This window comes from Xyrauchen texanus, chromosome 20 (assembly GCF_025860055.1).
Source record: "Xyrauchen texanus isolate HMW12.3.18 chromosome 20, RBS_HiC_50CHRs, whole genome shotgun sequence".
Classification (NCBI taxonomy): domain Eukaryota; kingdom Metazoa; phylum Chordata; class Actinopteri; order Cypriniformes; family Catostomidae; genus Xyrauchen; species Xyrauchen texanus.
The window spans coordinates 3,633,873-3,660,046 of record NC_068295.1 but is presented as its reverse complement, the minus strand read 5'-3'; the positions used below and the strand labels follow the sequence as shown (position 1 = coordinate 3,660,046).

The window sequence follows — 26,174 nt, the reverse complement described above, 5'->3', positions numbered from 1 at the left end:
AGTTTGGTGACTTGGACTTCGTTCTTAGACTTCAAGAGTTCATGGTAAATGAGCGATTATGTTATGTTCTTCTGCATTGAATTACCGCCTCTACAACTGAAGTCAACTACAACTGAAGACGTTTAAAATAATGAACGGCCTTCAGGTGACTAACATGGCCAGTCCAAACATAATCTCAGAATAAGGAACTCAGCTGGGTCGATCACAATAAAAATTATTTTGATTTAATTGGAAAGTCTTGAGTGCCTTCAAGTACAACTGAAATATTTGCAAGACATTTTACAAGCCACTGTAATGTGCAATATTTCCTATTGAAATGGGATATTTAATGTGAAAAATGTGGGGTGGGACATAGTTTTAGCCATTGGTAATTTGTATGAAACGCCCACTCTTAATTTTCCAATCAGAGTTTGTAGCTGTTGTGGAAGACTCCTCCCATCCTGAAACACCACCTGCACCTGTTGGTTGAAACCACTGATTTATATATAGAACTGGATCACTGACGCAACAGTGAAGCCACCGGAAACATTCGAGCCGCCATCTTGGTATGCCCAAACTCTCATAAAGCAGCTAACGACTGACCCCCATTTCTCCGTCTCCTACCTGCGGATAGGACAGTTGCATTTCTCCCTCTAGTGAGAATTATGTTTAATGTTTAATTTGCTCGTTATGGATAATATTCATTACGAGGGTGAAGAAATACGCAGATTGTGATGTCGGAACAGTAACTTGCCCTGATGTTCAGTCTATCAGTGCAGCATCAACAAAAAGGATGCAGCAAAACTGTCCATAAGTTGTAGTGCAAGTAGAAAAAGCTGTAATACCCCCAAAAGGGACTTTAAAAATGTCAGACTGATTTCTAAATTGCCTTAAATGCCCAGGATCTGTAGTCATACATGGATACATGCTATAAATACGTGTTTTTTGTCATATATACCTACCATATCAGTTTAACTTTAACCAGCTTTGCTTTGGATATGGTTTGATTCAGATATACATAACTCGCTCGGGCTTTCAAGAAACAGGAATAAACCGGGACTTTAAATAAATAAATAATTACATGTGTAGGACGTTTGCATTGTAGGGATGTACATGCAGATTTCAGATGTGAAATCCAGGATTGAATAACTAATGTTTACTCACTGAAATGAGGTGATTTCCTATTAACCCTTGTGCAACCTTCTCGACATTTCTGTCTTTTTCTCTGTCCATTTTTGTATGACTTACTTAGTTACAGTAGAGCACAAAAGGAGATATTAGGCATAATGTTAGCCTCAGTCACTATTCATTTTCGTTGCACTTTATTTGTTCTATACAGTGAAAGTAAATGATGACAAAGGGGGCCGTTCACACCAAATGCATTTTTGTGCATTGGGCACAGGGGTGGCTGTGGCTCAGGTGGTAGAGCGGGTTGGCTGCCAATCGCAGGGTTGGCGGTTTGATTCCTGGCCCACACGACTCCACATGCCGAAGTGTCCTTGGGCAAGACACTGCAATGGTGTATGAGTGTGTGTGTGTGAATGGACAGAATTAACACAATATTGGCTGTGTTAATGCCAACAGCATACATTTTGCCAAATGTGTTTATTTTTGGGGAAATTTGCTATTTCAACCTCAGTTCCTATAATACATCTATAATACACTGTGTAGTTACACTCAGGAACTTCAGGACAAAAATGTCCCCATTGAAACCCATTAAAACTGCAATATTTGATCCCAGTGCCATCAAAGCATAAATAATGAATTCTATGATATTATGTTTGACTCTGGAGCCCTGGCTTCAAAATTTAAATTCTTTATATTATGCACCAGATGGTGCAATTGTTCTCATGTTTAGCCTATGGAGCAAATACAAGCTTTTTCCCTATTTTCTGTTTGCTGTATTATAGAGCACTGCAGGCCAATTGAATGAATGATGCAGCTAAAACTGTGTGAATATGTTGGTATGGACGTCAGAGTGTGTTTTGTATGTGTTTCGAGAAATGTGTGTGTGTGTGTGTGTGTGTGTGTGTGTGTGTGTGTGTGTGTGTGTGTGTGAGAGAGAGAGTGTGTGTGTGTGTGTGTGTGTGTGTGTAGAGAGAGAGAGAGAGAAAGAGAGAGTCCGAGTAGAGATGTCCCCATGAGGATAGTGTGTGTGTGTGTGTGTGTGTGTGTGTGTGTGTGTGTGTGTGTGTGTGTGTGTGTGTGTGTGTGTGTATTTATCACTTTGTGGGGACCAAATGTCCCCATAAGGATAGTAAAACCCGAAATTTTTGACCTTGTGGGGACATTTTGTCGGTCCCCATGAGGAAAACAGCTTATAAATCATACTAAATTATGTTTTTTGAAAATGTAAAAATGCAGAAAGTTTTCTGTGAGGGTTAGGTTTAGGGGTAGGGTTAGGTTTAGGGGATAGAATATAAAGTTTGTACAGTATAAAAACCATTATGTCTATGGAAAGTCCCCATAAAACATGGAAACACAACATGTGTGTGTGTGTGTGTGTGTGTGTGTGTGTGTGTGTGTGTGTGTGTGTGTGTGTGTGTGTGTGTGTGTGTGTGTGTGTGTGTGTGTGTGAAAAACAACAGTGGTATTATGTAAACAACTGGCATTTAAAAGGTTAATATCCTGAGAACTGAATGAATATTTGGTAGTTATGATCAGGACTGATGTTGGTTAAAAAATCAGTCAGTGTAAGTGGAAAATAATATTAATATGTAATATTTTTAAGGCAGTTTTTTGAGGCGGATATTTTTGTCCTCTAATGACCTCTGAGTAGCTTTTCTTTATTGACGCACAAGGGTTAAATGAATAGGGGCATTGGAACGTTTGGGCACAGCAATGTGGTGGTGCAGTGGCTTCACTGTGATGACGTCAGTTTTATATCATATATCAGTGTTTGAAACACTACAGTGTGCAACAAAAAGGATACTGGTTACAAAAGCAGACATAAATGACATTTTGGTGAAAGTTTACCAAGGCAAACAATATTTCTGAGCCTGATCTCATGAATATTATGAGACTCTTGCTACATTTTAACACGGCTCCTTACATATGTTGCGGCAGGTGAAATGTCCACTTTATGGCGATGAAAACAACTTAAATGTTAACCCAAACAGATGAGGTTTTCAAGGTTAATGCTTTATTGAGTTTTAAATTTATTTTAAATTTATTTTTTGTGAATTTATTAGTGAAAACATGGCATATGAGCAACACCTGTTTATTTGTGTCATGAAACATGTGCGATAAAGCATAATAACACCTTTGTGTAGTTACATAATGTATAGTTTGTACAATGCAACTGTAAAGCTAACGAGAAATATCATTGCTCTGTCTAAATGTGGCCGATTAAACAAATCAACAAGAGGTTTAATGTATCTTTCTCATGGGCAAAATAACCTTAAAATCTGCTAAATCAAATAAAGAACTGGATGATGCGTTTATACATTTTCTTATGCAACACTGTGAAATTGTACCTTATTTTTAGGTCTATTCTTGTGGTGATTATTGAAGTTTTAGCATGTTGGTTGCACATATTATTACACAATATGCAGATTAACTCAGATTGGCTTGGTAAAACAGAAAGAGCAATTGCCTGGAAGTGTCCTTGGGCAAGACACTGCAATGGTGTATGAGTGTGAATGTGTGTGTGAATGGGTGATTGGAATCAGTGTGAAGCGCTTTGGTAACCTCTAAGGTAAAAAAAAAAAAGTGCTATATAAGTGCAGACCATGTGTGTCCGTCAGCACTCTTTTCCTATTGTTTGCCAATGTAGATGGACGTGCGGTTTTTAGACATGTCAGTCTCTAACAATGTGCCTTATGTCTCATGTTGTATTCCACAGAAGAAATAAAGTCATAAAGGTTGGAACAAAATGAGGGTGATTAAATGAATACAACATTTTCGTTCATGGGTGAACAAACTCTTTACTACTTTTCAGTATTGAATGATGTAAAAGTATTATTTATAAATAGTCTCTCGGCATTAAGAGACTGTCTTTTCCATATAAGAAAGTGTGTGATGCTGCCTCAGAATTTGGCAAAATAGGGTGGAACTTCATTTTATCCTCTTAAAATTGGACTGTAAAAAGTTTCATCTCCATGAAACAAACAGTTGGTTGTGTTTAAGTGTTTAAGAGCCAGACAAGTTGTTACATTTTGATAAAAGATTACAAAAATGCACCCTTCAGTCACCTTAGATGACCACAGCATACTGTACATCTGTAGCAAAAATAGACGTTTCAGCACTAGAAAGAGAAGAGAGACAAAACTGACTAAGAGTGAAATCTTACATCCAGTGTCAGCAAAATACAGGCTTATATAATACTGCTGTATATGTGCATATAAATGAAAGCAGAGCCTCTATGATGGATTATGCATGAGTATAAAGTCATGGTGTGATCATGTGAAGATTAAAGATTTTATGCTTTTGCGCCACAGTCATCATAATGTTGGATATCATCGTATACAGTATGTGTCTGAATATATGCATTTATTTTATCCATTATGTCTCGATTTTTAGGGATAATATAAAGGGCTTGCAGAGAGGGAGAGCAGAGGAAAATGAAAGGACATGTGGAGAAGGTCTGAAGAACAAAGAGAATCCTGAGATTCAGTTCAATACCTCTTCAGGTTTTATTTAACACAGTGTAATGCAGTAAACTGTAGATATGACATGCTTTCTGGGAGCTTTCTGAAGTCTACAGTGGAACTAGATAAGAGTATCTGCAGCATGTTACCAGGTTTTAAGCAGCATGCACTCAAATCTTCCATTTGGCTAAGATCTCCTTATTTAGAAAATGTGATCTGCACACAAATGTAAGCATTTCGGTAGGTAAGTAAGTAAAATAGGTTGGTAAGTATAATTAAGTAAACATATGGGTAGGTGGGTATGCAGGTAGGAAAGTCAGTAAGTAAGGTTAATTAGGTGGACAAATAAGTATGTGTCACGTTCACTGTTGTCTTTTGGTTTTGTACTGTTATTTAGATGTTGTATGTAGATGCCTGTTTCCTATGTTTCCGTCGTTGTTTTCACCGCAGTTATCCCCGTGTATGCCTTCCGTGTTATGTTAACCCTTTGTTTGCCTTTAGTGTTTTGTTTACCTTTTCCCATCGTGGATGTTTCCTTTGTTCGTGTTCTTTTGTGTTGCCTTTTATTTTTAATAAACCTTGCTGCAGATAGATCCTCGTCCTGTGTCTGCCTTCATCCACCAGCGTGACAGTATGTAGGTAAGTTAAGTTGCTTCAAAGGTAAGTTAGTAAGTTAGGTAGGTGTAGGTAAGTTGATAGAGAGGTAGGTAAGTGAATAGGATGGTAAGTAACTAAATAGGTATGTAAGTAGATACAGTAAGCAGATAGGTAGGTAGGTATTTTGATAGGTAAGTTAGTAAGCTAATAGGTGGGTAGGTAGGTAGGTAGGTAAGTAAGTAGGTTAATAGGTAAATAAGTAAATAGGTAAGTTAAGTAAATAAGGAGGTATGTAGGTTAGGAAGGAGGTAAGTTAAATAGCTTGATAGGTGAGTTAGTAAATTAAGTAGGTAGGTAGGAAGGTAAGTTGATTGATAGGTAAGTAAGTAGGTTAGTAGGTAAGTTAGTACATAAGCAGGTAGGTAGGTAGGTACTGTATGTAGGTAAGGAATGAGGTAAGTAAGTTAAGTTGCTTGATAGGTAAGTTAGTAAGCTAATTTACTTATTTACCTATTAACCTACTTACTTACCTACCTACCCACCTATTAGCTTACTAACTTACCTATCAAGCAACTTAACTTACTTATCTCATTCCTTACCTACATGCAGTACCTACCTACCTACCTACCTGCTTATGTACTAACTTACCTAATAACCTATCTGTCAACTTACCTACCTATTTGCTTATTTACTTACTTACTTATCTATCTATCAACTTACCTACCTACCTACTTAATTTACTAATTTACCTATCAATCTACTTAACTTACTTACCTCCTTCCTTACCCATGTACAGTACCTACCTACCTATTTGCTTATTTACTTACTTACTTATCTATCTATCAACTTACCTACCTACCCTCCTACCTACCAACTTAACTTACCCATCAAGCTACTTAACTTACCTCCTTCCTTACCTACATACAGTAGGGAGGTTAGTAGGTATGTAAGTACATAAGCAGGTAGGTACTGTATGTAGGTAGGTAAGGAAGGAGGTAAGTAAGTTAAGTAGATTGATAGGTAAGTTAAGTAGGTAGATAGGAAGGTAGGTAAGTTGATAGATAGGTAAGTAAATAGGTTGGTTAGTAGGTAAGTTAGTACATAAGCAGGTAGGTAAGTGCTGTATGCAGGTAAGGAATGAGGTAAGTAAGTTAAGTTGCTTGATAGGTAAGTTAGTAAATTAAGTAGGTAGGTACGTTGATAGATAGGTTAGTAGGTAAGTAAGTAAATAAGCAAATAGGTAGGTAGGTACTGTATGTAGGTAAGGAAGGAGGTAAGTAAGTTAAGTTGCTTTATAGGTAAGTTAGTAAGTAGGTAGGTAGGTAAGTTGATAGATAGGCAAGTAAGTAGATAAGCAGGTAGGTAGATAAGTAGGTAGGTACTGTACATGGGTAAGGAAGGAGGTAAGTAAGTTAAGTAGCTTGATAGGTAAGTTAGTAAGTTAAGTAGGTAGGTAGGTAAGTTGATAAGCAAGTAGGTAGGTACTGTACATGGGTAAGGAAGGAGGTAAGTAAGTTAAGTAGCTTGATAGGTAAGTTAGTAAGTTAAGTAGGTAGGAAGGAAAGTAGGTAAGTTGATAGATAGGTAGGTAAGTAAGTAGGTTAGTAGGTAAGTAAGTACATAAGCAGGTAGGTACTGTATGTAGGTAAGGAAGGTGGTAAGTTAAGATGCTTGATAGGAAAGTTAGTAAGTTAAGTAGGTAGGTAGGTAAGCTGATAAGCAAGTAGGTAGGTACTGTACATGGGTAAGGAATGAGGTAAGTAAGTTAAGTTGCTTGATAGGTAAGTTAGTAAATTAAGTAGGTAGGTAGGTACGTTGATAGATAGGTTAGTAGGTAAGTAAGTAAATAAGCAAATAGGTAGGTAGGTACTGTATGTAGTTAAGGAAGGAGGTAAAGTAAGTTAAGTAGGTAGGCTGTGATGAAGGTAGTAGGTTAGTAAGTTAAGTAAGTAGGTAGGTAGGTAAGTTGATAAGCAAGTAGGTAGGTACTGTACATGGGTAAGGAAGGAGGTAAGTAAGTTAAGTAGCTTGATAGGTAAGTTAGTAAGTTAAGTAGGTAGGAAGGAAAGTAGGTAAGTTGATAGATAGGTAGGTAAGTAAGTAGGTTAGTAGGTAAGTAAGTACATACAGGTAGGTACTGTATGTAGGTAAGGAAGGTGGTAAGTTAAGATGCTTGATAGGAAAGTTAGTAAGTTAAGTAGGTAGGTAGGTAAGTTGATAAGCAAGTAGGTAGGTACTGTACATGGGTAAGGAATGAGGTAAGTAAGTTAAGTTGCTTGATAGGTAAGTTAGTAAATTAAGTAGGTAGGTAGGTACGTTGATAGATAGGTTAGTAGGTAAGTAAGTAAATAAGCAAATAGGTAGGTAGGTACTGTATGTAGTTAAGGAAGGAGGTAAGTAAGTTAAGTTGCTTTATAGGTAAGTTAGTAAGTAGGTAGGTAGGTAAGTTGATAGATAGGCAAGTAAGTAGATAAGCAGGTAGGTAGATAAGTAGGTAGGTACTGTACATGGGTAAGGAAGGAGGTAAGTAGATAAATAAGCGAGTTAGTAGATAGGCAAGTTGGTAAGTTAGTAATGTAGGTAGGTAAGAAGGTAAATAGGTAGGCAAGTTTGTGAAGTAGGTACTAGGTAAGAAAGTAAGTAGGTACTGTATATATGTAAGGTAGGTATGTAGAACATTTGGATTGCTCAGATACTGCTATGTCTTGTGAGGCACATGATATTCCTGTCTGTTTCTCGGGAGACTTGAGCAAAAGATTATTAAAGAAATCTGTGATTTTTCTTTACTATAGATAATATTGGTACAGGGAGGGTGCAACACAGCAGGACTACCACCAAAGGACTGTTCGGCCCCCACCACAATTTGTTAAAAATGCATAAAAACACACATAAATATACATGTTCTGTATTGAGCAACACCTTCTCTTGGAGATCTGTAAAGAAGGTCAGTGTTCTAGTGGTGATCACTTGATATAACAAGTTCAGCTTAGTGACAGGTGGTAAATGAAGCACTGTGATTATGGTGAGCCATATGGCTCAAAGGTGCTTCTAGATTAAATGTATAACTCAACAAACAATATTGTGCGGTCAGCCTTACCAGCTGACAAGCACCCTCTAAAACAAGCAAACAGGCCAGGCTAGTTTAAGCTGTTTCTTCAGCAGGATGGTGCTGGGGGAGATTTGATCCTTGTCCCTGGAAGGTCGTAAGCACTGCTGGTCAGTTGAAGTCCATTGGGACACTGTGGAAAAATGTATTCCATAATATCCGGCTAAGGTTGGCATCTGGCATGCTGGCCTGCGGCATGCCAATGGCCCTCTCCCCCACTGCTGGTGACACAAGAGGCATTACTGAACACTAACAGTCAAAATAGCTTTTTTTCCCACAGTGACTACTAAACCTTTAAATTAAGGCATTTTACATTTTATATATATTTATATATATTCGGCTGGACATCTTCAGATACAATTGCACATGAGTGAATCTCATCAAGAAATATCCAGGCCACATTTCACCCCAAAATCAAAAGATAATAAAAAAAAAGCACATTTTCTGATGTCAATGTGTAAGGTCCAACTGTTTATCGGGGTAAGGTCATAAACGCTTAAAAATTAACCGATCGAGGGGCACTGGGTAGCTCAGCGAGTATTGACGCTGACTACCACCCCAGGAGTCATGAGTTTGAATCCAGGACTCCAGCCAGGTCTCCTAAGCAACCAAATTGGCTGGTTGCTAGGGAGGGTAGAGTCACATGAGGTAACCTCCTCGTGGTCGCTATAATGTGGTTCTCGTTCTCGGTGGGGTGCTTTGTGAGTTGTGTGTGGGGCCTCCACATGCGCTATGTCTCCATGGTAACATGCTCGACAAGCCACATGATAAGTTGCGCAGATTGATGGTCTCAGATGCGGAGGCAACTAAAATTCGTCCTCCGCAACCCGAATTGAGGCGAGTCACTACGCCACCACAAGGACTTAGAGCCCATATTTGTGTACTTTTTACTGTAATGAGAATTTGGGGTGGAAATGTGTATAATCATGTCATGAAAATACTGTAATAGTGCAAAACATCTTAAAAACAGGCTTCATTTTCTTTAGGCAAACCATCATTTATTTTCCTTTCTTTTGATTTTGGGGTGCAATATGACCAGGACATGTTCGTGATCTAATTATGGACAATCAATGTACTGTATCATAACTCCCTTCATCCACATAATGAGCTTTTCTGTGGTTTACAAGTGCACTGCCTCATTGCACAAAATGTACTGCTGAACAGCGTACAATTTCAACCATAAAAGCATTTTTAAGTATTGTACTTTAAGGAGAACACAAGAGCACCATGGGTAGAAGAAAGCTTTGGGGAATATAACCGTGGCCTTTAGTGAACCATCGTTCCACAGTAATGTCTTATAAATGGCACTCTCACTGGATAAAAATGCATTTTAACTGTATCATTGGTGTCATGATAGGATGGCACTAGGGACAACAGTGACCCTGCCTATGGCCCTGTAGAGACCGATATATTCATTTCATGGCCTTCCCTTTAATATTTTGTGCATGGACTGATATATTACTGTCAAATTTGTGTACAGTGAGTTCAGCATGGATGCTGCAACATTTATCAGTTTAAAAAGTAAACTAGTTAATCCTCAAACTATTACATGAACAACATTGGATGGGTTAGAAAGTGTCGTATATAGCAAACAATCCCCTGTTAACAATTGTATGGTGTTAATAGGAGTTCTAATAGCAGTGACATTATTATACATGTTTTTATAACTCCCTTAACTATTAAACTGATCTTGTAAGCAGCTACAACACTAATGTGTCACAACTGTGCAATCATAACATACTATATCAAGTCTTAAAATAACATTTGCTGTGCAGTCATTAGCGATTTAGCCCTTATCCTCCTGAGACCTGAGCATGACTGCTGTGTGCATTTTCCATTCCCCTTTTTGATTTGTGACTAGTAGCCCCTAAAAAACATGCACATTTATATATATATATATATATATATATATATATATATATATATATATATATATATATATATATATATATATATATATATATATTTATATTTTTATCAAATGATGTATAATGTTTCCAGGAGTGCTGGTTGTTCAAGTTTTTGAGACGTTACAGGCATTACTTAAAAAATTTGCATGATTCAAAGTAATGGCCAGCATCATCCAATCACTGACAACCATGTAAAAATACAATTTTGCATGAACATTTTTTAATCTTTGTACTGATTATCATTGTCCCATGTCTGCCAAACACCTTGAGTGGTCCAAACATCATCTGCAGCCTGAAACTGAACTTTTGATAGGAAGTTTAGATTTAATGCACTTGGCTGCATAGATAAGCTATAGGATGCTCCCTTGCTCCCTATTTAGGGAATGACTTAACCTCCACTGTACTGTCCATCTGCACTGGTCTCAGGACAGTTTGAAATGCACCTTATTTTCATCCTAACTCCATATAAAGCCTCTGAAAGCAGCATTTTGCTTTTGGATGCATCCATTGATACTCATTGTGATAATGTACAGTGAATATAGGATATTTTAAGGAAAATGAGCCTGCAGTCCATGTACGTAGTCATTGTGTTTAACAGCGTGCCGTTTCATGATCAATCGATTACATTTTTAAAATGGCATATTGGATAAAAATACAGACTTTTTTTGACTTGGAGGTTTTAATGTAAACACTTAATGAGGTTTCTTACCAGATGTAGTTTTGTTGCCGTTTCTCCCAAAGACAAACTCAGCTGTGATCGGCGCCATATTGTTTTGTCACATGACTCGGCATGTCATAAGTTTAACCCTTTAATGACAGCCTAGAGTCACTCCTGAACTGAGATCAGTCGGTTTAAATGAAGCAAAATTATCCATAGCCTATAGCGAAGCCAAAATAATGTCCACGCATGTGGACGCAGGGTCTCAGGAGTTTAAATTGTAAATTCAATTAAAATACTCTCATGGTTTGGAGATATTTTGACAAACGTCCATATGAAAGAAAAATAACAAATGTGATTACTATCAGTTGTTTCTCCTAGGCAGCAATGAGATTAAATGGAGACAAAATGGAGACTTTTGTTCAAGTCTATGAGGAAATTACCCCACTGATCCTCCATAGAGTTTCAGAAGAGCTCTCAACAATATCTTAAACTGTCCTCAGATTTACCACGATCCCAAAATCTGCAATTAAAATTCAGAGATTTTGATATAAACTCAAACATTTCTCATCAAAGTCTTGATTCAAGTAATGCTATCCACACTATGTTTAGCTCTTCACTCTTACTGTATGTCAGCAATATCATTTTGAGTCTCTTTCTTCTCTCCCAAAGGATATGAAGATAAACATTTGTCACAATGTTGGTATATATATATATATATATTCATAAAATATAGTCGGCTAATTTTTAAATATATATAATATTACTTTTTAACATGTAAACAGACGGGTAAGGGGCTGGCCATTCATTAGTTCAGAATGACCTTTTTGGCAGCGTATAATATAACTATAACCAGGGCCGGCCCAAGCCTTTATGGGGCCCTAAGCTATAAATCTAACACACACCTTATCAATTGTATTAGTTGTAGCTGTGTTGCTTACAACATACCAATGTCTGCCTGGCATGATTTTACCCTTCTACGGTTTTAAATGTAACAGTAGCACACCTATATTTACCCAATCCTGTTGATCCTCTGTTACCAGTTTTGTGTACTTCCTCGAGAACAATTTGCAGCAGAAGCTGTAGACAGTATAATTTCGTTTTGAATAAGTGAGCAGCTCCAATTAAATTTTTTCCCCAATAATTAACTTTATGTAGGTGTAGTGGAAGCTTCGGCCATCAGGTTTTTCAGGGAATGTGAAGTTTTCCTTTATAGGCAGTGGCCCTCTGCTTACCAGATCAGTCCTTTCTGAGTCAGACAGGATAGATGACCACATCAGTGGATGCTGGGAAGTGCTCCTCGCATGCAGAGGATGGACCTGATGAAAGATGAAAATAATAATAAAAGCTAGCCATGTTAGATGTCACATTAGAAGGTAATGGAACCGTCTGTCAAAAACAAAGGCATGGTTTATCCATATAAATATATTGATCTGGGATTGTTGAAAAATCATCATCAGCTGTAGCACTGGAACTTGGGGCAGGTGGCGTTGGTTGTGCCCCAAGTCCAAAATATTTCAACAGTGCTCATATACTGGAAGTTTCATAAGAGTACATATTTGACAGAATATTTGACAAAATATGTTATTTTCTCAACACAAATGATTATACACAGCAGCAAGTCATCTGTACTCCTAAAACAACAACTCTTAATCTATAACTAGCTAATTGAGGTATAATGATACTGGAATATAATAGCAAAGACCCCAAAATGGTAGACTAATGTAAATAATGTTAAGTTGTCAGTTATCAGTACAAAGTTTATGGAACCGAAGCTTATTTTTATTACAAAAATATATACCCAGGAAAGTTATTTTTACACAGAAGACAAAAACTTGAATCTAAAACTTGCAAAGTAATATGTTGTACTAATAATATATTAAGATGTCAAGGCTATTTACGGATGATTAATCAAACTTTCCTAAAAAAGAAGATATGCTACATAGGCTATGTTAACTAACTAGCCAGCTAATGTTAGCTCGTAATTTAGCCTAGCTACTTAACATACCTTTATTGTGCTGTTTTTTCTCTTCCTCTGTTTTCTTCTTTTTCCTTTTCTTTGCACCAGAGGATATGTCATTTTTTGTGACATTGCTGTTTTGCTGTCTGAATGTGCTTGCATCCTGCAGCCCGTTAACATAATATTGTATTTAATATTGCATTTTTGTATAATTACCATTGTCCATTGACAGTATAATCACAACAAACAAAAACAAAAAAAATGATGTGCTCTTGGGGGCCCCCTGGTGGCCACCGGGGCCCTAAGCAGCCGCTTAGTTCGCTTATGCCTTGGGCCGGCTCTGACTATAATCCCCAATAACTTTTAAATGTTAATTAATAACACCCGCAAACAGTCCCCAATACCTGCACAGATGTACCTCATTAATTAAGCAGTGACAACAGCCAATAGCAAGTTCTCAAGCATAAACAACAACAGACTTTAAAGTAAATTCCTGATAAGGACTATTAAATCAACGTAGTTTTAGCATCTGATATTCATTTAAATGAGTAAACATGCCATTTTGCCCTTTGCACAAAGAAACGTGAACATATGCAGACGTCTGATCGTTCCATAACCACTGATCTACAAACGCCCCGGAACATGAATAAAACAAGCTAGAAATTAATGAAAGTGGATGAGGTGCGCTGGATAGTTGTCACTGCTACTATATGTTGTTTGTTTGCGTGTTGAACCATAAGGAGATGTTTTCCATTCTCAACAAGTCCAGATGTTTATGGAAGTAGTTATAACTTGCATGATATGACTTATATGATAGTCGTAGAATGACCATATACTGTGTCCACAATGTTAGCAAGCTAAACTGATTATTTGCACAATGTGAACAAGCTTATCAAGTAAAATAAGTGTTTTAAAACCTATGTGTGTTTCGTGATATTCTTCTTTCAAGATGGCAATTTTACTTAATTCACAATAAGACAAGATATCAAAGATCAGTCATAAAGTCAGCAGCATTAGACAAAGTAGAATAATGAACAAACATTGCTTTGTATACTATTATTGAGGATGATGAAATAACTTTAACCCTTACCTCTTAGAGTCACACAATCTCGAATGCAAAATGCTGATTTAAAAACAGTATAAAACACGATATATCGTGCTTGTGTAATGCTGTAAAAGAGGCACCCATGCACAAGAACATGCAGTTGAACCAACAGTGTTCCAGTAGTATCCAAAACCGTGCCTCATCAAAGGTATGTGGGAACTGTGAATATAATGCAGTCTCTCTCTGTGTCGGGGTGGAAGCAGATTTGAATCACTTTAGTTAGATTACGTCAGCAATCTAACTGCGTATGTTGATAATGAACTAGTCAGTCACAGTGATTTGGACCATCTTGGAAGCTGGTCTGGTATAAAATGGTCAAATAAATAAATATAGACAGTACATATTGACAGCGGAATGTTGATGTGATGACATCACAACCAGCCCAGTTGGTTTTGACTATATTTTCATGGTTAATCTCTTTTGGACTCTTTTATGTCCCATTATTTGACCCCTTTAAAACTTGGTGAGTTAACAGAAATTGTCCTGATCAAAGCTATTACAAATGAAACATTGTACTGTGCCTCTGAATGGTTCTTCCGAATAATTTTAGTGACCCATAAATTAGATCAGCACTTTTACAGCCACTGTGCCTAGGAAACAGACAACAAATACATTTCCATTAGACATTGGCCTCTTGAAACCTGCTAAACAAATAAACAAACAAGTGTGGAATTTCTGGGCTACAGTGGCAATTTCTAATACCAAGGGGGTGAGAACTAAAATGAAAACTGACTAACTATTCTTCTGTGTATTTCTCATTTATAAATGTTTGATCAAAGGATACTTGATTTGAGATCGTAAAACCTCAGTACCAGCTCTGAGACCAATGCAATTGTTAAAAGCATGCACAAATCAATTAATTGTCCAAAAGTGCATTATGCAAGAAGGGTATTGGTTTAAATGTTTGTAGCTAACTCCTGAACAGGCCGAATGGAGAAAGCCAAAATGGAGGATCGAAGCATTAAACCTTTGAAATCCTTCCTCACAGCAGAGGTTTCATTAATGAAAACTGATAAAGGAAGAAAAGCTCCCCCAAAAGGGTGCAGAGAAAGGTTGTAATTGCACATATTCACAAACACTCCCACAAACACACACACACACAAACACACACACACATACACACACACACACACACATACACACACACACACAGAAGCTCAGTTCCAAAACCTAGTTATAGTTGACACCAAATTAAGGCATCATAGATGCACTCCCAACATGAAGACTTTAAACGCAGCTGCAGACAGTAGGACAAAGTTTTGGAACAGAACTACAGTGTGCAGATTTAACCAAAAATATCGAGTACCACTTACTGAGCAACAGTCTCATAACTCATCATTACATTTTACACTGCAAAGAGATAAAACATTCACAATTATAAGTTAAGTGCACTGTTTCTCCCCAATTTGGAATGGCCAATTCCCAATGCACTATAAGTCCTTGTGGTGGTGTAGTGACGCCTCAATCCAGGTGGCGGAGGACGAATCTCAGTTGCCTCCGTATCTGAGACATCAACCCACGCATCTTATCACGTGCGTTACCACGGAGACATAGTGCATGTGGAGGCTTCACGCTAATCTCCGCAGCATCCACGCACAACCCACCACGTGCCCCACCGGGAGCGAGAACAACATGATAGCGACCACGAGGAGGTACCCCATGTGACTCTTCCCTCCCTAGCAACTGGGCCAATTTGGTTGCTTAGGAGTCCTGGCTGGAGTCACTCAGCATGCCCTGGATTTGAACTCACAACTCCTGGGGTGGTAGTCAGCGGCTTTACTTACTGAGCTACCCAGGCCCCCAAATGGAAGTTTACTTAATCCATTTGAGTTGGGACTACATCAAAACATTTTGTACAAGAGTTTATGAAACTGAGCAAGGGATAACATTTTTTCCAGAATGCTTTGCATATAGGATTCAATAGGAAGAGTAAATGTTCAAATTAAGTGTTATTTTGTGTGTTTTTGTGCAAGATTAAATTAAAGTGGGATACTTGTTATTGTTTCATGTTTTGTCATGTTGAGATTTAGAATAGTTTCTGTTATTTTGGAATTTTGGGGGTTACCATTATGGTGAAGAGTGGAGCTTGAGCTAACGATGAGGACAGGTAAGTCTTGCACATTAATTGAATTGCCTGATTCATGGAGCTAATGCTGTGCCATCCAATGCATAGTTACTAATCTACACTCTGCAGTGCTTCCATGTTTCAACCAACATGTTTTTAGCATGCTAACAATTCCTTTTACTAGTTAGTACATAAAGAAATAAAAATAGATGTATTTGAGTTAGAGCGACACATCTCATTTTTATTGGTTGACCCAATTCAGCTAGGTTCTTTCCACGCAAAATGTTTGTGTTGAGATTACATAGTAATATTTAGTTAAGAAAACTCATTTTAATCATGTGGAACCACTGTCCACAATTGAATCAGATTCAACCAAAGATCAATTATTTTGAGTGTCATGCAATTTTTGGGTACACCAAGGTGTATGTATGCTAATGAGTGCCTAGCGGGAGGTAAGACTTATAATAGTTTTGAAGATTAGTTTCATTTCTTTTCACTCTTTGATTGTCAGTTTTAGTTTGTCAGTGTTTTCTGGTTTCAGTTTGTGAGTGCTAAAGCTTAAGCTTAGGCGTAGTGGCTAAAGCACAGGGCTGTTAATCAGAATGTCATGGGTTCAAGCCCCACAGCCACCACCATTGTGTCCTTGAGTAAGGCACTTAACTCCAGGTTGCTCCGGGGGGGATTGTCCCTGTAATAATTGCACTGTAAGTCGCTTTGGATAAAAGCATCTGCCAAATGCATAAATGTAAACATCATTAAATTTCTCCGTCTTATCTATGGGCATTTTCATGTTCAATGCAGTTGGATTCTAAAGGTTTCACATTTTTTTAATATACCATGTATCAGAAACAAAAACATATATTGATTTGAGGTCATTTTATTGTATTTTAGTATGTTTAGTATGTTAGTTTTCATTTATTTTTAGTTTAACGATAATAAAACGTCTTTAGGCTTGAACATATTCACTTTCACGAGGCGGTCACACTAGACTCTGAACATAAAAAAAAAAATTTCAGACTGCGCAATGGACCAGGACATGATGTAATGAGGGAAGGCTTCTGGTTTTAGTAAAAACAATACTCTCTAAAAAAAACAAATAATATACATTTCATCATCTGGATACACAGGTTAGAGTTCCTAAACCTGAACTTTTATCCACAACGAAACACGATATTTCTTCACACAAGCTTGTGTTTCCGGTCTCCCGTGTTTGGATGTGTTTAAATGGGAATGAATGGAGCGCGAAGTGTAGTGTGACCAGGACTTCACCAGGGCAGTCTCATTAAGTCACCATAGCAAATTTTTGCCTGCGTCATGAAAACGTCTTTGTCATTTAATTCTCACCTCAGTTCAGAGGATTTCGTCATAGGCTTGGATTTATCATGTGTGTTTAACAGCAGGATGTTTTGTAATACTTCAAAACACAATAGTTACATTATACTATCGTATGAATATTTCAGATACCCTAACCCCACCCCACCCCACCCCTAAACTATAACCACTTATGTGTGGCTGTGGCTCAGGTGGTAGAGCGGGTTGTCCATTAATCGCAGGGATGGCGGTTCAATTCCCGTCCCACGTGACTCCACATGCTGAAGTGTCCTTGGGCAAGACACTGAACACTAAGTTGCTCCCAGTGGCAGGCTAGCACCTTACATGGCATCTCTGCCATCATTGGTGTGTGAATGGGTGAATGAGACGCAGTGTAAAGCACTTTGCAAACCACTGATGTTAGAAAAAAGGGCTATATAAGTGCAGACCATTTATAAACAATATAAAACATGTAACAGGCAGGTAAATTTGGTCACAATAATTTTAGAAGCATTACACTATATTAACTATAGATGTTGTAAAACACTTTAGAATGCCAGTCATAACGATGGATAGATGGGCATTTCTTTCATTCTGTCAATACTACAATAGCTTCACCAGCATTAGGATTATCACCAAGGGAAGCGCAGTGATAATCCACAAATATATGCCTGGGATTAATCAATTGAAGTGTATATAGTTTAAAGTGCACATTCAATATAATTCACTCTCTTCTAAGAGAACTGCATTTGTCTTAATTGCAGCACAAGAGAGTTCGCTTGACTTTGCAGTCAATACTAGCTGTGATTTACAAGGCAGATGCTTTTTGTTTTTATTATGTCTTCTAAACCATTATTAAGTTCCAATAGAGGAAATTGCTGATTCATTTTGATTGGCAGTCTGAAACACACACTGTGAGGTCACAATGAGGCATGGAGTTGTCACAGCTGGAACATTCTAGATTACAATTACGAGTATTGACATTTTGAGTTAAGACATGAGTGCAGGAATGCAACCGATCTTTCCCACCATGGTTTCACTAACTGGTTAAAAGGATTGCATTGATCTAAAGGTGCAATTACTTATTCAATCAATGGAAAACGAGCTCACAGCTGATAACACACTGACAAAATTCTGTTGTCAGTCTTTAGAGAATATCAGCAGGTGTTTCAACGTGGTTGATTACTAAATTACAGACGCTTAAGGGCGAGGTATCTATAAAGATTTCCGATTAGATTCAATTCTGATTCATTTGCGCATATTTAAGTATAATGTCCATTTCGCTTGCATATGAAAGTAAATCTCTTGCAGCAAATTCTGGAAATTATACTTGGTACATTTCAAACACATTAAATTAAAATTTTCTATAAAATATTAAAAAGTAGAATTATTTAATGTCATGTGGTGCAACCATTCAAAACATATTTTTCAAAGTACTTTTTGTGTTTTTATTTTTAAATATTGTGATTTTTCCAGAATATCAAGATGTTTTTTTCAGGGTTATTCCATATGACCTGAAAACAATGAGCCTTTTCATAAAAATGATCAAATATATTTTTAAAAAACAGGCTGGGGGATCCAATGTTTTATTGTCACATTAACAATGGTTACCTACATGTTGGTTACACCACATGACTTTGATTTGGTTGACAAACGTTTTTTTTTTTAAATAGGAATAATCTTTTAAAACAAAATAGTTTCACTGCTTATTTTTTAAGAAACTCTAATAAAAGATATATTTCCTTTTTCAAGAATTTCAGCCTTTATATATATATATATATATACTGTGTCTGGACAGTTACACCACATGACATTTTTTACTTTAAGCCCAAGAAGACCAAAACAAAAAAATATCTAAATGATTTTGAACTCAGAAATGAAGGGAAAAAAAGAAAAAAAAAAAGGTTTAATTGTGTCCCATCACTGACACATTTGCAATTAATTAAGTAATTTATTTAATTAGAAAATACAATTTCATTCCCATAGCGCACTTAATCCTGTAATACGCAGGGCAAGCATTGCATAAAGTATTCAAGAGGATTTTTCTGACAATATAAAATTAAGCAACATTTTGACTATCGGCATGATTTTAATTTGGCCATTACGTTTGCTAAAGAGCACGTCATTACACTAATTTTGCGTGCATATTAATGAAAATAAAAGAATATTATAACATTCATTCTTGTGTTCATTTAGTTCAAAACAGTGTGGAAAAAATGCCTTGATTATTTCCAGCAAGATTTTGACTATATTTGACTTCATGCATTAAAATGATGAAAGCTGTTTGGTTGAAATGATGGTTCCTCTGATAGAAAAACACACTGGCTAAAGCCATTTCAGAGCAAATAAAACTATCGAGATATATAACACTGTAGAAGGCTGAAAATATTTGTACTTTTTATATTTTACGTTTACAACACTGATCTACACATGATGACAATGTTTATGTCTGCTGGCCTAGATAACAGGGCACGGGAAAACCCCCAAGACTTTTAAAATGGTCTTACCTATATGTCATTGCACTGGGAATATAAGGGCAAGTATATAAAGAGATTTAAAGTCTTGACCTCCAAGAGTTATCGACAAATTATTGACAAAGTTTTCCTCCTGTCTAATATTTGTTCTGTTTGAATTGTGTTTTACATTAGGGAATAAACTGGCCTTGTTTGCCTGCAGATATTTATCTAAAACAAAAGTCTAATAGATTCCACATAAGCATATTTAATATGAAACTGCAACATTTTTGGCAAAAACCACAGTTACTGTTACTGCTGTAAAATCAATTTAGCAAGAGTGATGTATTTGAAAAACCTTTATTTTGGCGGATGGCAATGTCTCACATCACCCGCATGAAAACCAGACATCAGTTGCGCTGCACAAACATGCATCTCAGATGAGAATCATATTTAGTGGGTATAAAGTGCAGAATGTGAGATGCATATCATTCATTTTGTTTTGCTAAAGCAAAAGACCCTGCTATACTAAGGGAAACATTGATTTAGCTTTAAGTAAGCATAGATTCGAAATGGACCCTTATTTACTGTCACCTTAATATCTGAATGTTTCTGGCCTTGTTGTGCACAATTTATCAGCGCAAGTTACTCTAAATATAATATATATATATATATATATTTAATGCCAGTTAAAGTAATATTCCAGGTCCAAAACACCTTAAGCTCAATCGCCAGCATCTGTGGCATAACGTTGATTACAACAGATATTCATTTTCTTCAAAGAGAGTCACTTACAATGGAAGTGAATGGGGCCACTCCGTAAACGTTAAAACCGCTTTCTAACCTTCTTCTGTAAAGTTCTACCTAATTCTACAACTTGCTTGCCATGATGCCATAACATCGGTGACAAATAACTAAGAAAAGAACAGACAAGACAAAAATATTATTGTGGGAATCAACATTATGGTCAGCATCTTTTTAACCTTAGCGGTATTCAACGCGCTTTACACTGTGACTCATTCACACATTCATACACCAATGACGGCAGAGCTGCCATGCAAGGCGCTAGCCTGCCATTGGGAGCAACTTGAGATTCAGCGTCTTGCCCAAGGACACTTTGGCATGTGGAGTCATGTGGGCCAGAAATCAAACTGCCAACCCTGTGATTAGAAGCCAACCCGCTCTACCGCCTGAGCCACAGCCGGCCCAAATTGTGCCACAAATGCTGTCGACTGAGCTTGTATTGAAGCTGAAATACTTCTTTAACACAATAATTGCAATTAACGATAGATTTGGAAAAGGAAAAAAACACGTAGCAATTGGAATAGCCCCACAACCCGTTCAAAAAGCCTCCTCTAAAGTCTCACCCTACATTAAATAGCTGCCCTTCTTGCTGAATATACCGTTTCTCTTTAAAATACTTCACATTACGGAAGACAACTGGGTTGTGAATGTCTGCGCCACAAGCGTCACCAAATGGATTTGCAAAAATGCTGTTTTCAAATAGGTTTCCAAAACACTCCCTTCATCTGTCATCAGTGGGACAACTAGATAGTCCCGCCCCATACTCATACCATTGGTTAAGCCAATGCTGCTAAAATCAAGCTAGTCCAAATGCTCAACTAACCAGTGCAATGTTTTAAAAGCATCAAAGAGTCACAGTGTTTACATTCCTAAGGAAGTCAAGTAAGGAGAAAATATTTTAATAGTTACAATACAGTGGAGAATAATATACCGTATAACACAACAATGCAAAATCTGACAACAAACAGTATTTTAATGATTGTTCAGCGAGTCGTTTTGTTGTACTGTCACTATACTATGTGCTCATTATGTCGGCTGTCAGACAACAAAATGCACAAACATTGCAGCTCTAATTAGATGTTTCTGGTAGCATAAATATCTGGTGTATTTACAGGGAGTCTCAGTCCTCAGCATGTATCAAACTATAAAAAAAAAAAGCTGCCTCAGACTCAGAGGACCACAAACATGATTCAACGGACTCTATAGATGACTGAAGTAGAGACCGAAGCTATAGAGCATGGCTGAAGCTCTAACACCTTTTAATTGTCTCCTGTGAAAGAAGTGATGCAACTATTGCTCATAATTAGGATTAGGGATTTAAACAAACCCCCTAAACCGAAGTATCAAGCTTTGAAACATACCTTGTCCCATACGTTTGTGCTACAGACATGATCATGCCGTTTGTGATGAAAACAGCCTTTAAATATCAACTGAAAAGCAAATAAGCAAACACATTAACGATTAGCCAAAGCTCCATACATCAACAAAGGGTTGAAAGAGCCTCGTCCGCAGCCCCAGGTGCTGATGCCTAATTACCCTCTTTCTGCCGAGTCACCCAACCCTCAGATCTCCAATTAATGGACAGATTAGCGCTCAGTCACTTCACTCTCTTGCTCAAATTAAACATCTCTTTGATTTTGCTGTGGTGTGTGTGTTTGTGTGTGTGTGTGGTAAGGGAGATGTTTTCAATCCATACGAGAGACAAGACATGCATATGCATATGTAACGGGAGTCTGCTGGTAGGTAGCTGTGCAGTGTGTAAACCTCACTCTCCTGACCTCAAGAGGTGCACTAGCGACTGACACTAGAGGCGGTAGCCTTTAGCCTCCTTGTTAGAGCACCCGCCTCCCACGCCGGAGACCTAGGTTCGAGTCCCGTATGGAGCGGGTAGAACAAGAGCGTCACATTGGTGCCGTGACCCAGATGGGAGTGAGGTTTAGGGGGGTGAGTGTAACGGGAGCCAGCTGGTAGATAGCTGTGGAGTGTGTAGATCTCACTCTCCTGACCTCAACAGGTGCACTAGCGACTAACACTTGAGGCTGTAGCCTTTAGCCTCCTTGTTAGAGCACCCACTTCCCACACCGGAGACCTAGGTTCGAGTCCTGTTCATCCTCCACCACCCGGATTGAGGTGAGTCTCTACGCCACCATGAGGACTTGGAGCAAATTGGGAATTGGACATTCCAAATTGGGAGAAAATAAAGAAAAAAGGAGCTTCAGGTGTTCCTGCTTCTCATCTGTGTTCATATCAGACTTATTAAAGTAGATCCGTGATTGCGTACAGTATGTGTACACTTTTTTTACATTTTCCGAACAAATGGATATTTCCTTTCAAACCTGCTCGTAACCGGCAAACTTTAAACTTTTGTTTGAGCGCAGTGGTTGATTGACTGGTGAGGGGCGGTGCTTCACTGCTGCCAGGATGCAAACAGGCCGGATTAGAATCTGCGCCTCAAATGTGATGCTTTCATATGCGTTTTTGGCCACATTCGTATGTGGTTTTTGTGATCCGATTCGGATCACCAGAAATGCATCTTAATACCACATGGAAACGGGGTCACTTCATTGTTTACGTGACTCAAGGGTGTGGATTTGACTTGAACATTGTTTCCATTGTATAAATATTGGGAGGGGGGGGGTTGTACTGGCTTGTTTTGATATATAAAGGGGTTACCCCCATCCTCCTGGAATCTATGCCAGATCATCATGGAGTTCAAACCTGGTGTGACAGGCCTTGAAGTGGCAAGTGTGGATGAATGTAAATGATTTTTGAGTGCTATGGCAAAGGACAAGATTAGCAGCGAATGATGACATACATTTCGGTCTGGACTAATTTAATGGTGCTGTTTAGTCATTTCTAGAACTCAACAGCCCCATTCACTTTAATTGTATGGACAAGAGCAATATGAACATTCTGCTAAACATCTCATTTTGTGTTCCATGGGAGAAAGAAAGCCATGTGGGTTTGGAATGACATGAGTGGGTGAACTATTCCTGTAAGCCCCTTAACATCTTCCGCAAACTTAATGATTTAGGAACCGCAAATGCAAAAGGTGGAACATTCCCAAAGAAAGGAGAGACCCAAAATGTAGAGGTATTGAGTTCATCGCTATATCGTTCACTATAGTGCCCCAGAGTTAAGTACATAACTTCAGTTGGCTCCATAATGACATTTTCTGCAATTAGTGATAATTTTATCATTTCAAATAAGTCATAAGTCTCTCTGCCAAAATGCTTAAACAAGAATGGGTGGAAGACACTGCAGCTAGAGGAAGTAGGGAACTCTCTTTGATAAACATTACCACACACAACATTCGCCAGCCGTTATATATGTCACTTTGACTGCTACAGGGAAACATATTAAACAAACAGCAATTATGCTTCAATGATTAAGGGTTATTGGTTAGGGCGAGGTGAAATTAAATATTCCCCCTGATGGTCTAGCACTGTGAATTATTACTGCTGCTGGCAGAGAATCGTGACATCCTAACTGATAGTGCAAGTGGTAATCACTGAATAAGAATACACATAAATCACCCAAATCACCACAAAATATAATTACACTATCCTTTAAAAAATAAATAAACAAATAAAATTGTGTCTGCATCAGTATAAGTGTAACGGGAGTCTGCTGTGTGTAGATCTCACTCTCCTGACCTCAAGAGGTGCACTAGCGACTGACGCTAGAGGCTGTAGCCTTTAGCCTCCTTGTTAGCACATCCACCTCTCATGCTGGAGATGCTGGTTCGATTCCTGCTCCGAGCAGAGTGACCAGGGCTGGTTGCATAAACCAGTTACATATATATATATTTAATGCACCTAAAAGTATTAGCCTATTGATTCATTACAATTATATAAACCTTTATATTGTAATCATTAACTAGTTTAAACGTTCCGATTTATTTAAATATTTTTTGCATACTTTAATATCCAACCAGAGACATAAGATGCAGTACACTGTGATTTGTTGCTAATTCAGGCTATTGTGATGACTCAGCAGGGCTTGTGTTATTTTTACCCATTGTATGCTTATTGGAGTGTTCATATCCATATGCCAGGAGCTCTGTGGGTCTTTTAATTATTTGTGAATGTGCTTTTCCCATAGGCACTAATTACTTAATTGGATCTGTTGTTAATTTGCCAAATGGAACATTAAGGGATAAAGACGTTCTTGCATGTGTGAAAGAATCAAGGTTAAATGGAGACACAAAGTACTTTCTAGCCGAGTAGAAATCAAGAAAAATATTTGATAAGTCACGAAAGAAAAACTCCTTGGTGAGGGAAAATAGTGAGAAGCCTTGGAGTAGTTTAGCCAAAAATGAAAACTCTCTCGTCATTTACTCACCCTCATGCCATCCCAGATGTGCATGACTTTTTTTCTTCTGCTGAACAATGCAAGTGAATGGTGGCAAGAACTTTGAAGCTCTAAAAAGCATATAAAGGCTTTAAAATAAATGTCTTTAAAAGTGAGATGATAGGTGTGGGTGAGAAACAGATATATTTTAAGTCCTCTTTTACTATAAATCTCCACTTTCAAGTGTAGAGCCCTATGAAATACATTTTTCCAGAAATCCAGTTGTATTTTTTTCCAAATTCCATGTTTTTTGTTTTATTTTCTCAGAATTCCAGGTCTTAAAGTTGAATTAAATTGTATCATAAAAAATTGTCTAACCAAATTAATGAATAGAATTTTTATAAAATGACCCACGCCCCTGAAAATCAGTAATTAGGTCATTTTTCAAAATGTCTTCAATAAAATTCATAATGCATTTTTTTAAAAGGGGAAAAAAAAACTGTTTTTGTGAATAATTTAGCAAGGCAAATAATTGCTATATAAATTATATATTCAATGATAAATGAATATATGGTTTCAATACGGATATGGAATGAACGGAAGGTACATGGATTCACTTTAAAAGCATCCCAGTCAGTGTGTCGTTTGTAAACGAATACATGCTTTTGAGCCATTGTTTCGGTCGTGAAAAACCTTGTTTTCTTATTTTAACGAATTAGATGATTTAATGACAAATAAAGAGGCTAATTTGTTACCTAATAAAGATATATTCTGCAGAAATGGTGACTGAACTGAATAAAAAAATTAAATAAAATCTGAACAATCTAGACAAAGTGTGGCTACTTGAAGCTCAAATATAAGATAGCTCTGATTTGCTTAATATGTTTTGGTCACTTTATAGTTTCCATACTTATATTTGTGTTATTTCACAGTTTTGATGACTTTTCTAAAAATCAGTAAAAATAGTAACAAAAGAGAGCAGGTCTAATGCGTGTAAGTCTACTATGATTTTGTCAATTTTTTCTTTCAAGCACGTTCAAATGTCCTGCCACTTTGGCAGATTTGGTGTGGGGTTTAAAATAGGCGAAAGCTGCGCCCTGCTGGTGCCAAAGGGGAAACCACAACATAATGATATTTTTTAACCGCTTTCTTTGCCAGGCCCATCGCATAATTCTGAATATACTGCATCGTGAAATGTAAGAGGAAAAACTATTTATAAAACTATTAATACATGTTTACAGTCTCATCCTAAAGTCTGTATAATTTTAACCGTTTAATGTGTATTTGTTTTACGCGGAAACGGTGTTATCACGTGGTATATGTTACTTTTCTCCGCGCTGATTG

The 26,174-nt window shown here is 37.5% G+C and overlaps 1 long non-coding RNA gene across 1 annotated transcript in view; it reads right to left on the bottom strand.

The window, feature by feature from the left end:
- LOC127660445 (uncharacterized) overlaps positions 1 to 26,174 on the bottom strand; it is a 216,124-nt gene that overhangs the window by 69,335 nt on the left and 120,615 nt on the right. The gene's annotated exons all lie outside the window — the stretch shown is intronic.